The sequence below is a fragment of the Microcaecilia unicolor genome, chromosome 2 (genome assembly GCF_901765095.1).
Source record: "Microcaecilia unicolor chromosome 2, aMicUni1.1, whole genome shotgun sequence".
Taxonomy (NCBI): Eukaryota; Metazoa; Chordata; class Amphibia; order Gymnophiona; family Siphonopidae; genus Microcaecilia; species Microcaecilia unicolor.
Window position 1 is genome coordinate 124,936,046 of NC_044032.1, and position 12,498 is coordinate 124,948,543.

The window sequence follows — 12,498 nt, forward strand, 5'->3', positions numbered from 1 at the left end:
TTTTAATGAATTCTGTTAGAGCAAACAATTTGTACTACAACAGTTCAAACTCAATCCTTTCATGTGAACATATAAAATAGTTACAGAAGTTCAAACTTGTAATAGCAGACTGCTTATAGACCTATGGCATGAAAAATTGGACAGTCTCAGTATGTTGGATCTGCTACTTTAATCACCTTGTCCCTGAGGTAGTCACATATATGCAGTGGTGTGCTGGAGCCGGCTCGCACCGGCTCGCAAGAGCCGCTTGTTAAATTTTGACAGCTCTTGCGAGCCGGTTGTTGTACGGGGTGAACCGTTTCCATTGCACGAGGTAAGCATGGCAGGAGGGCGCCATGCTTACCTCCCCTCCCGCTCCCATCCATGTCTAGTGATGTCCTTCGCCCCCCCATCCTCCCCTGCCGCTCCCATCCGTCAGTTTCAATTACCTGCCTCGAAGCGCCACAATATCTAAGGCCTGCCTGCTGCCTATCTCCAGCTGCCTTCCCTGCTTGCTTCTCAGGAGTTCGGTTCGCGCCCTTAGTCCTGCCTTCTGACGTCATTTCCTTTTCCCACGGCGGGACTAAGGGCGCGAACCGAACTCCTGAGAAGCAAGCAGGGAAGGCAGCTGGAGACGGGCAGCAGGCAGGCCTTAAATAATGCGGCGCTTCGAGGCAGGTAATTGAAACTGATGGATGGGAGCGGCAGGGGAGGATGGGGGGGGGGGTGAAGGACATCGCTAGACATGGATGGGAGCGGGAGGGCAGGGGAGGGAGGAGAACTGCTGGGCATGGATGGGCAGAGGGGGGCAGAGGAGAGAACTGCTGGGCATGGATGGGCAGAGGGAGGCAGGGGAGAGAATTGCTGGACATGGATGGGCAGGGGAGAGAATTGCTGGGCATGGATGGGCAGAGGGGGGCAGGGGAGAGAATTGCTGGGCATGGATGGGCAGAGGAGAGAATTGCTGGGCATGGATGGGCAGAGGGGGGCAGGGGAGAGAATTGCTGGGCATGGATGGGCAGAGAGAGGCAGGGGAGAGAATTGCTGGGCATGGATGGGCAGAGGGGGGCAGGGGAGAGAATTGCTGGGCATGAATGGGCAGAGGGAGGCAGGGGAGAGAAGAGAATTGCTGGGTATGGATGGATAGAGAGGGGCAGGGGAGAGAGGAGAGTTTCAGGACATGGATGGAGGGGAGAGCAAGAGAAATTCTGGACATGGATGGAGGGGAGGGAAGGGAGAGAGAAGAAATGCTGGACATGGAGGGAAGATAGAGGAAGGAGATTAGATGAGGGAAAAGGAAGTGAGGAGAGAAACTGCACATGGATGGCGAAAATAGGCAGAAGCTGGATCCACTGTACAGTCAAGTATGCAGAGGACCAGAAATGAAAAAGAAAGGAGGAAAGAAAAGAAATAAATGGAAAGGAAGCCCTGGAAACGGAGTCAAGAGAACAGATAGAGAGCAGCAGAATCAGATACTGGACCAGCATGATCAGAGAAACAAAGTCACCAGACAACAAAGGTAGAAAAAAAATAATTTTATTTTCATTATAGTGTTTGGAATATGTCCACTTTGAGAATCAGGTGCTGAACGTTAAAAGTTTATGTTTATTTACTTATTTATGGCATTTTATCCCATATTAAACATGAATTAGATTGCAACCTGGGATCATTTAATTTTTTTTCCTGGAGAGAGTAATGTGTTGCTCCCCCCCCCCCCCCCCCCCGGGTATAGCCAGCTCTGCAATTTTTTTTGGGGGGGGGGGCGCAGAGGTGGGAGGGGGGGCGCAGTAGTGGACAGGGGGGGCACAGAGATGGATAGGGGGCCCCGAGGTGGACAGGGGGGCGCCAAGGTGGACCAGGGAGAGAGCCTGTTGTTAAAAATTTACCAGCACACCACTGCGATATATGTTTGTGTCATTTAGCAGTCAACTCAGAAATGGCACACAAATTGAGAGGAAAATGCAAGACAAGCTAGGGGGCAGGTGGGAGAGTACTAAGGGAAGTGGTGTTTTCTGGTGTTTATTTTTGTATTGGGGTGTTTTATTGATGCTTATTGATTAAAATCTAAAATCAGAAGCCCTAAGTATGAGCAGGCATTTTGGTCTCATGCCCTTGGTTTACATTGATACAGCTTTCCATATCTGAAAAGAGTAATGAGGCAACTCAGAACTGGGTTTGCCTCAAAGTAGCCTAGTTTGTAGTTCTCCAATCTCCTCTGCAGCCTCTGCTCTATCTCCAGAATAGCTGTTTACTATGACCTCCTTTTCAGCCTCAAATTGGTTGAACTGAATCTTTCAATTATAGAGGTGAGGGATAATTCTCTATAAAACATTGAAAGTTAGGCGCCGGAATGATGTGAAGTGTGAATTCTATAAGGGCAGTTGTGTGCGCAACTAACATTATAAAATACTGTATTCACATGCCTAATTTTAGGCTTGAGCATTGATGCTAGATCAATGGGTGGTATAAATGCTTTTGTCTAACTGTAGGCAGTTAGGCGCATAAATGCTAGTATTCTATACAGTGCAGGGAGGAGGCAGTCTGGCATTCCCTTCCTCAGATTTGGAAAACCACCCAGAGACTCCTGATCCAAACTGCCTAGAGATATAAGCAGCAAGCCAACAAACGAAGGTGCCCTGCCCCTCGTCTCCGAATCGGAGACCTGGTCTGGCTTTCTACACAGAAGTGGCACCTCAAGATACCGTCTGTCCAATTTGCTCCCTGGTTTATAGGACCATACCCAGTGATCCAGCAGGTGAAGCTAGTCACTTACCAGATGAAACTTCCGCCCTCTCTCCGGGTCCACAATACTTTTCACGTATTATTACTGAAGCCGTTGGTCCACCAAGACTCCTCCTACGCCTATGCCAGTTGCTACGGACCAGGGAGAGGACATCCTGGATTTCTGGAGGGCACTTGGGCATTTACAATATCTCATCACCTGGAAGGGCTTTGGACCAGATGAGAATTCCTGGGAGCCAACTAACCAACTCCACACACCAGTCCTAGTCCATTGTTTCACCGAAGATACCCTTGGAAGCCCAGACCTCCTGTGGGGTCCATTGGAGCCTTGAGGGGGAGTTACTGTCATGGCCATGGCTGTGCCCCCACATCCAGACTCACTTTTCCTTCCAGTGGTCAGGCTCTGCGGCTTCTCCTGCTTATGTTTGACTTATTTTTGCTATACAATGCCTTGAGTGAATTCCTTCAAAAGGGTGGTAACTAAATCTTAAAGGAGATGGTGTAAATCTCGCCTGGATGAAGACAGGCTAAACTGTAGGAAGCACATGACAAAGTACCGCCGAGCCTTAACAGCAACCAAAAAACAAACAAACAATATTTCTCTCAATGCATTGCACAGGCTGCCAATTCAACCAAGTAGTTGTTCAGTATAGTAAACAGCCTACTGCAACCCCCACAACAGAACCAGCCTGCCCAGTCTAAACTGAACTGCAATGATTTTGCTGCATACTTTGTCAACAAAATTAAAAGTCTCCACCAGGATTTACAGGCAATCCCAACCAGTCTCCAATCAGCTAACCAGGAGTGGACAAATTCACCCCCTCCTGACAGAGACAGATGGGACACTTTTAATCCAATGACAGAGGAGAGCCTTGTCAAAATCCTAAGAGACCTTCGACCAACTACCTGCTCCCTCGATCCCTGCCCATCAAAGATAGTGCAGCAGGCAAGTATGGGCCTCATAGAAGGCACCACAAAAAAATGCCTCTCTTTCTAATGGGTAACTACCAAAAGCATTAAAAAGGGCAGTAGTTCACCCTTTGCTAAAGAAAAACAACCTTGACCAGGGCAAACTTGAAAGTTACTGGCCAGTATCCAACATCCCATTTCTAGGGAAACTCTTAGAAGAAACAGTCTTTGTTCAACTTAATGATTGGCTGGAAGAAACTGGCTAGATCCATGTCAGTCTGGATTCAGACCTGGTTATGGAACAGAAACGGTCCTCGTATCACTACTAGATGATCTTCACAGAAACTGAGAAAGGGGATTTGCTTGGGTGTTAGTACTGCTAGATTTCTCAGCAGCTTTTGACACTGTGGATCATGATATCATGCTAACATGACTGACAGAAACGGTATCAATGGAACAGTACTTGCCTGGTTCAGATCTTATCTATCAGACAGGCAACAATCCATAATGTTTGGCAGCAGCTCATTACCACCATGGACACTGACCTGTGTGGTACCACAAGGATCGATACTGTCACCTATTCTGTTCAATATCAACCTCAAGCCACTAGCTGAGCTGATTCGGTCAATGGACACTCGGTTCTACAATTATGCGGATGATGTGCTACTACTCATACCCATTGAACCCATCTTACCTACAGCCTTGAATAAACATGTCTAACATCAATTCAAGAATGGGCTAAACACAATAAACTTTGACTGAACCCCCGAGCTTCTCTGGGTCCTTAACACAAGTGGATACATACCTGACATCAAAATTTATTTTGGGAACTATGAACTCCCCCTCAAATTACAGGTCAGGAACCTTTGAATACAATTAGATTCAACACTTACTCTGATTCCCCAAATCCAAACAACCTTCAAGAGCTGCTTCTATTATTTGCTACAGCTATGCTGCCTCTCTCCTTTCATCAAGAAGGTAAATCTTGTGCATGCCATGATAACATCAAGAATGGATTACTGCAATGCACTTTACAATGGTCTGACTACAAAGGGCCTGCACCTGCTTCAATTGATTCAGAATGTTGCAGCAAGACTTGTAGAAGATTGCAAGTGACATGACCACATCACACCATTTTTACAAAAACTCCATTGGCTAAATACAGGGCTAAATTTAAAACTCTATGTCTGATCTTCAAGGCACTGAGGAAATGGCCCCGAATATTTGAAGAACAGGATGACCCTCTATACACCACCAAGGACACTAAAGTCCTCTCAAGGACTATCACTAACCACACCCTCTCCAAAAGACATTACATGATGTGATAACCGCAAGCAAGCCTTCTCTGGAGTTGCCCTCACACTCTGGAATGCACTGCCTGAAAGACTCCTCTTAACACAAGACTATCTCTACTTCAGGAAGCAGGTGAAAGCTTGGCTCTTTAATGGAAGATGTAATTAACTTGTTAGTCTCACTCACACACCCAAGGAGATGGGCTGCACATAGTGCAGCAGAACATGTTTATCCACGCCTATCCTAGCTGAGATAATATTTAACCATTTCTCTGACCTTATGTGCACCTTTCTTTAAATTAGTCACCTTATTTTCTAAATCTTCCTACTCTCTTACCTATATGTTAACCATCTCTCTGACCTCATGTGCAACTTTCTTTAAATTAGTCGCCTTACTTTCTACCTCTTCTTACTCTCTTACCTATCTATATGTTCCATCTTTGCTTATACCCTTCACTGTCAATTAAAATGTTTCTATTAGGTATTGTGTTGACATTGTAAATAGTATACTATAGATGTAAAACTGGGAATTTCAAACCTTCTTAACTTAAATTCTAAATACCCAAAATAGTTTGAAATAATGGTTTTGAAGGTGTGACACTTTGTAACTCCAGAATTCCACAATCGGGATCGTTTCTAATAAACCAACAGGGAACCTCAAACCTCCTCATAGGGAACACACTGCAAAAATTGCTTAATCCGCTATTTTATGAAGGAATAAAATACTATCACTGGTTCCAGTGAGGAGAGAGAAGAGAAAAAAAACCAAACGCAAAAACTCATGACTACATGAGAAAAACGGATGGTATAAAAACTCTCCTTCCCCTTCACTAATTAAAGAGTTAAACAAGATGAAACACCTCCCTTAAAAACCACCAAACCGGTATGAAACCCGGTGTATCTTAAATACCCCCAAACACACTCATCAATTTAAAGCCTGAACCCTAAATATAGACCTGCCCGCCCAGTTTTTCAAAGTGAACAGAATATAATCAATGTCTTTAGAAAAATCGCAGGCTTATCAAACCCACACAGTCTTTCAAAAGATCAGCTTGTTATAGCTCCAGACTCGGTTAGTCTTATAAATCCAGGCTGATGGTAGTAAAGTTGGAGAAAACGCCACACTGTTCAGTATATACCATTGACACCATCCTGTGTCTCCCTTCAACAAGTGTGCCTTGTTTTGCCGATATACAAGCTGCTTCAGGAAGGATACTGCCTCGGATCCTCACATGGACCTCAAAATCACCAAACAGACCGTGAATCATTAATGCATGCACTAGCAAGATGGCGCCATACTCTGTATTGTTATTCGAATATTTTTACTGCTGAAATTGCCTATTGCTCTATTCTTACTGTACACCACCTTGAGTGAATTCCTTAAAAAAAAGTGGTAAATAAATAATAAATAAAATACATAAAAATAAAATAAACCTGCATGAATAACTGTCTGACCCATCCCCGACCTGCCCATGCCCCTTTGAAGTTACATGCTCTGGAATTTTAGCATGTAACTTCCAGAACATTAACGAGGGGTTTATGTGTGTGCCAATTAATGCAAATTAGCACAAATTAACACCAATTATAGCTAATAATCGGTTGTTAAGGCCAATTAGCAGCTAATTCATTCATTGTCTCTATCAATACTCTGTAATCCTTATTATTATGTAAGCCGCACTGAACCTGCTTTGAGTGGGAAAGTGCGGGGTACAAATGTAATAATAAATAAATAAATAAATTAATTAATTAAGTTATGCACACAACTGCCCTTATTCTGTAAGTTGCTCATGCACGTTTGTGAGCTAGTTGAAAATTTGGGTGCTGAGCTTTCTAGGCTTAGGGAGTGAGTAAACCTGTAGAATGTGGTTATCATCCACTGCATGGTTACCACAGAGGGTAATGTATTTATTTTTGACTGTATTTTAAAATAAAGCACATGGATAGAAGCAATACATTAATACTGTGTACTGTTCTCCTATTAAAAAGTTGTTTTTTTTCTCTTTCCTTCTTTTTCAATTTTGGCTTTCCTCATCCTGGTACCCGTTGCTGAGAAGGCAGACAAAAAGCTGTTTGTTCAGATATGAGCTGTGCCACTAGCTGGTTAACTAGGAAGACAATGCAGTATGAGAACCAGGCTGCCTCTCCCCTTCCAGAGACTGATCAAAGGAGGGAGAAGAATTCAGACTCATAATCCTTCCCTTCTCTCAGTCATCCATCTTCTATAAGCAGTATCACTCAGCAACAGTTATAAACAAATTTTCAGATGCACTCCAGTTGACTTTTTCTAAATTACAATTTTGAACCTTTATAAAGACTCTACTATATTGGATAATAATAAAGTTTTATTTCTGTAGGCTAGATGTCAGCTAACCTCACTGTGTACATCAATAATAATACATTTGCCCTGTGACTTTCTTATATCTAATCCCTCTTTATGGTGATTAAGGTATTTATATTGCTTTGCTGCTCTGATAATAATCATGGTTTCGCATTCCAACTTGTAAAATTGTCATAGATGCAATATAAAATGCACTTTTCATATGGGATATGTACCAGTGCAATTTTTCTAGCAAAAAAGGTACTGGTACTCAAATGCCAGGCCACCCTTCAGGGGTGGGGTGATCACTGAGGGACTCACTCCACAATAGCCAGGCCCCCTGCAATCAGTCACAGAATATATGACAAGGCAGAATTGGTGTCTTGAGCCTGAGCTCTTTTATTAAAACTTGTGGTCCATGGGTCAATTTTAGGAGACACTGGAAAAGGTGCCGGTACTCAGTACCCCTGAGTACCCCCTCAAAAAAAGCCCCGCCAGTAACTATGTATTATTTACAACTAGGGCTGCAAGTTAGTAGCGATTTAAAAAATGAATCACATTACAGTGTCTCCTGCCTCCTGTCTCCTCCAAACATCTCTTCTGCTCTCTTCCACTCCCATCCCTTGTCCTTGATGTAATCTGGCATTCTCCCACCCACTCATGATTCAACATCATGTCCCCGATCTGGTCTACCTTAAAGGTGGTCTTTTGTTGGTCCCTGGCAGTGGTAGAGTTCAACATACGCTACTTGTGGCCTGGTTCAAAGCTTTCCCTCTGACACATCCTGCCCATGCAAAAACAGGAAGTGATGTCAGAAGAGGTGGTACAGAGTAGACCAGAGGGAAAGCTTCAGAGCAGCCTGCAGGCAGCACAGGTGAAATGCTACCACTGCCGGGGACAAACAGAAAACCACCTTTAAGATAGGCCAGCGGGGGCAGATTGAGAGGGGGCAGATGCTGAACCACAGGCTGGAACAGGACAGCTTCCCTATGAGGAAAGGTTAAAGAGGCTAAGGCTCATCAGTTTGGAGAAGAGATGGCTGAGGGGGGATATGATATGTATATAATATACTGAGTGGAATGGAAATGGTAGATGTGAACAGAAGTATAGCCAGGTTGGAGGTACTGGGGGAGCGGAGAGTGAACTTCCAACGACACATGTTTTAAATGCGACGGATCATGTAAGAAATAGGTGCCATCGGAAGTATGTTTGGGGGAGTGGCTGCTCCCCTGGTGCCCCCCCTAGCTGCACCACTGGATGTGAATAGCCTGTTTACTCTTTCCAAAATTACAAGGACTAGGGGGCATGCAATGAAGCTACTGAGTAGTAAACTTAGAACAAATCAGAGAAAATATTTCTTCACTCAATATGTAATTAAACTCTGAAATTCATTGCCAGAGAATGTGGCAAAAGCAGTTAGCTTAGTAGGGTTTAAAAAGGTTTGGATAATTTCATAAAAGAAAAGTCCATCAGCCATTATTAAGATGAACTTGGGGAAAATCAACTACTTTTTTCTAGGATAAGCAGCATAAAATCTTTACTCTTTTGGTACTTATGACCTGGATTATGACCTGGATTGTTGGAAACAGGATACTGGGCTTAATGGACCTTTGGTCTGTCCCAGTACAGCAAGGCTTATGTTCTTATATTCTTAACCCAAAATGTGGAGGATGAGGATCAGGAGATGGTCCTCATATCAGACAGTGAGACGATACAGGGCCTACTGCAGCTCCCAACTTCTTCCCCTCATGCAGCCAATGCACTACTCCTGTGCAATCGGGGATTGGGGTGGGGTGGGGGGTGGGTGCAGCTCAATCTGTGACCCAGGGGCTACTGAAGAAGAGGCACTAGATGCTTTGGTGCAGGAGATGTCTGACTCTGGACAAGTCACTTAACCCTCCATTGCCCCATGTAAGCCGCATTGAGCCTGCCATGAGTGGGAAAGCGCGGCGTACAAATGTAACAAAAAAAAAATTAGAAACATGTGACCCTGCACTGGAGGCTAGGAACCGTAAAGGAGCGCTGTGAGATATTGGCATACTCTTTAAGGCACTTGTCAGGTACCATTGTAAACTCCATGTACCTCTCTTATGTCTCCTAGATCCTCCACCTCCTGATGTCTGTTCTTCTCCTTCCTTATCTACCAATAAATCTTTTCCCTTATGCCACTCAAATAACACTGTTCATAGGGAGAATTACAAGAAAGGTGACCTCTGTACTCTCTATGATGTTTGCAGTGTACAGCTAATGTCCATCAGCCAGGTTCTCAGACCAGTGTATCATGTGATGCCAAATCCAAGAGCTTACATACTGCAGATCTTCCCGAGGTGCAAAGTAGGGTTCTGATGTGTCAAAGACAGCAGCCATATCACACAACACTAGGAAATGATGAAAGTATCTGTACTCTCAGTGCACTCCTCGTAGCCTATGTAAAGCCTGATCATTGCACCACTGTAACCCTTGCATTCACCACAGTCCATGATATAACTCACCTTGAGCTACTACTGAAAAAGGTGTGAGCAAAATCCAAATAAATAAACTAAAATGATATCCCATCTTGCCTATAGGTAGCAGGCTAGATTCAGTAAATCACACTGAAAATTCAGCATGGAAAAGATTATGTATTGAGTGGTATTCAAAATGGCATCTGCACTTTATAGAATAGTGCCTAAGCACTTAATCCATGCTTAACTTGTTACCTGCATTTAAACCTGCTGAAAGCAGGCATAGTAACATAGTAGGTGACGGCAGAAAAAGACCTGTATGGTCCATCCGGTCTGCCCAACAAGATAAACTCATATGCGCTACTTTATATGTATATCTGACCTTGATTTGTATCTACCATTTTCAAGGCACAGACCGTAGAAGTCTGCCCAGTACTAGCCCCGCCTCCCAACCACCAGTGCTGCCACCCAATCTCCACTAAGCTTCTGAGGATCCATTCCTTCTGAACAGGATTCCTTTATGTTTATCCCACGCATTTTTTAATTCCGTTACTGTTTTCATCTCCACCACCTCCCGCGGGAGGGCATTCCAAGTATCCACCACTCTCTCTGTGAAAAAATACTTCCTGACATTTTTCTTGAGTCTTCCCCTTCAACCTCATTTCATGTCTTCTAGTTCTACTGCCTTTCTGTCTCCGGAACAGGTTCGTTTGCGGATTAATACCTTTCAAATATTTGAACGTCTGTATCATATCACCCCTGTTTCTCCTTTCCTCCAGGGTATACATGTTCAGGTCAGCAAGTCTCTCCTCATACGTTTTGTAACGCAAATCCCATACCATTTTTGTAGCTTTTCTTTGCACTGCTTCAATTTTTTTTACATCCTTAGCAAGATTGCCTAAATTAGGTGTGGCGTATTCTATAAGAATGCACGTAATTCATAGGAATGCCCCAGAAATACAACCCCCCACACAAATTACACATCCTAGGATTTATGCATGGATCGTTATATAATATGATCCATGTGTAAATCCCAATTAAGGCCAATTAACACCGATAATTGGTTATTAGCATCAAATTATTTGTGTTGATTAGCTCATTAATCAATTAAATTGCTTGTGCAAATCAGTAGTGTGCGTTGATTTGCATGCACAACTTTAGTCATCATATGTAGAATCTGGGGGAGTGTGAATGGTGTACTATACTAGGCTCCCTAACTTTCCAGACCTATGAACAAATAGGACACGGCTGTTACCAAAAGGAGATATTTATTTGGCAAAGAAAGATTGACGAGCTATTACATAGCTGTTTACAAAGAAACACATTTTTTATACTATTGATATTTGGGATATTCTCAACAGTGAGCACCTGAAAAGTCCATCCCCACAGCATCCTCACTTCAATGAAAAGAACTAAGCAAACAACTTGGGTCCTATAAATGAATCAGACACTGTCTGTAAGCAACCCATGAGCTATTCTGTAACAGCCCATGGGATGGAAACCATTTACACAATGCACATATGCCCTGTTTTTCCAGCTTCACAGTATAAATATTGCCACAATTGTTGGGGCCAATTCAATGACATGCAAGACAGTTCCTTACAGACCTTTGTAAAGTGTCCCAGTAAGAACATGTAACAGTTCCATGCCATGACCTCACCACATCCCTATACCAAGCTCTTCTCAGTCCTAAAAGCATGTTCCTGTGATAGGCTGTGTGGAATAGCTAAGCAATCAGAATAGCCAGGGATTGCTACACTTGCAGAAAGGAGGGAATATTTGTGATGGCACTTGATACATCCATCAAGATCTACACCTACTCAGATAGCATTGTACTCATTATAGGTACAAGTTGTCATGGAGACAGAGGTACTGTGGGAAAAAATACTGAGTTGCAAAGAGCAACTAGGGTGGTTCTTTTGCTTGGGAGGGTCCAGGATAGGGTGGAGGGGTTGGGGTTGTAGTTCACTGGACCACCAAGGAATTTTTTAAAGATCTTGGGGGGGGGGGGGGGGTTGGGTTGGGAGGCGATCACTAGAACACTGGGGTTCTTTTGCCTTGAGTGGGGGGCTGTGTCCACTGGACCACCAGGGAATTTTTAAAAGATCTTGAGGGGGGGGGGGGGGGGGTCGGGAGATGGTCTACTAGACCACTGGGGATTTTTGTTTTAGGGGGTGGTGGGGGGAGTTTGGGTAGGGAGAGGTAGGGAGCACAAGCAGGCAGCCGTTGCCGTTGCCTGTGTTTCCTTTCTCTTTGACAGCTCCAGAGCAGTGGTAAAATTAGCCAATTAAAGCTCACCACACTATCCACACATGCCTCCACTTTCCTTTTCCTAATTCATACCTCTTTATCACAATTATTTTAGCAAGTACATAGTAGCTTATTTGGACCAGTCCCAACTGCCTCATCATTACTTGCCCTCCTATGCAGCCTGCAGAATGGAGAAGTAGCCTATTAGTGCAGTGAGCTGGGGAACTGGGTTTGATCTCCACTGCAGTTCCTTGTGATCCTGGGTAAGCCACCTAACCCTCTATTGCCCAGGTATACGAGTGTGAATCCACTAGGGACAGAGAAAGCAGCTGCAAATAAGAAGCATAAACTGCTTTACTCATACCACAGAAAGACAGTATATCAAACCCATGACCCCCTTATTCTTAGACAAGGAATTCCATCTTTTAACTCTTTTGACCATGCTGGTTGCAAACACTTTGGCAGTGAAAAGGTTAAACATAAACCTGTGCTACTGGTGATGTCAGAATGTTTATGTTGCTGTCCTGAGAACATTTTCTTGGCACTCGGATTCTCTTCTCATAGG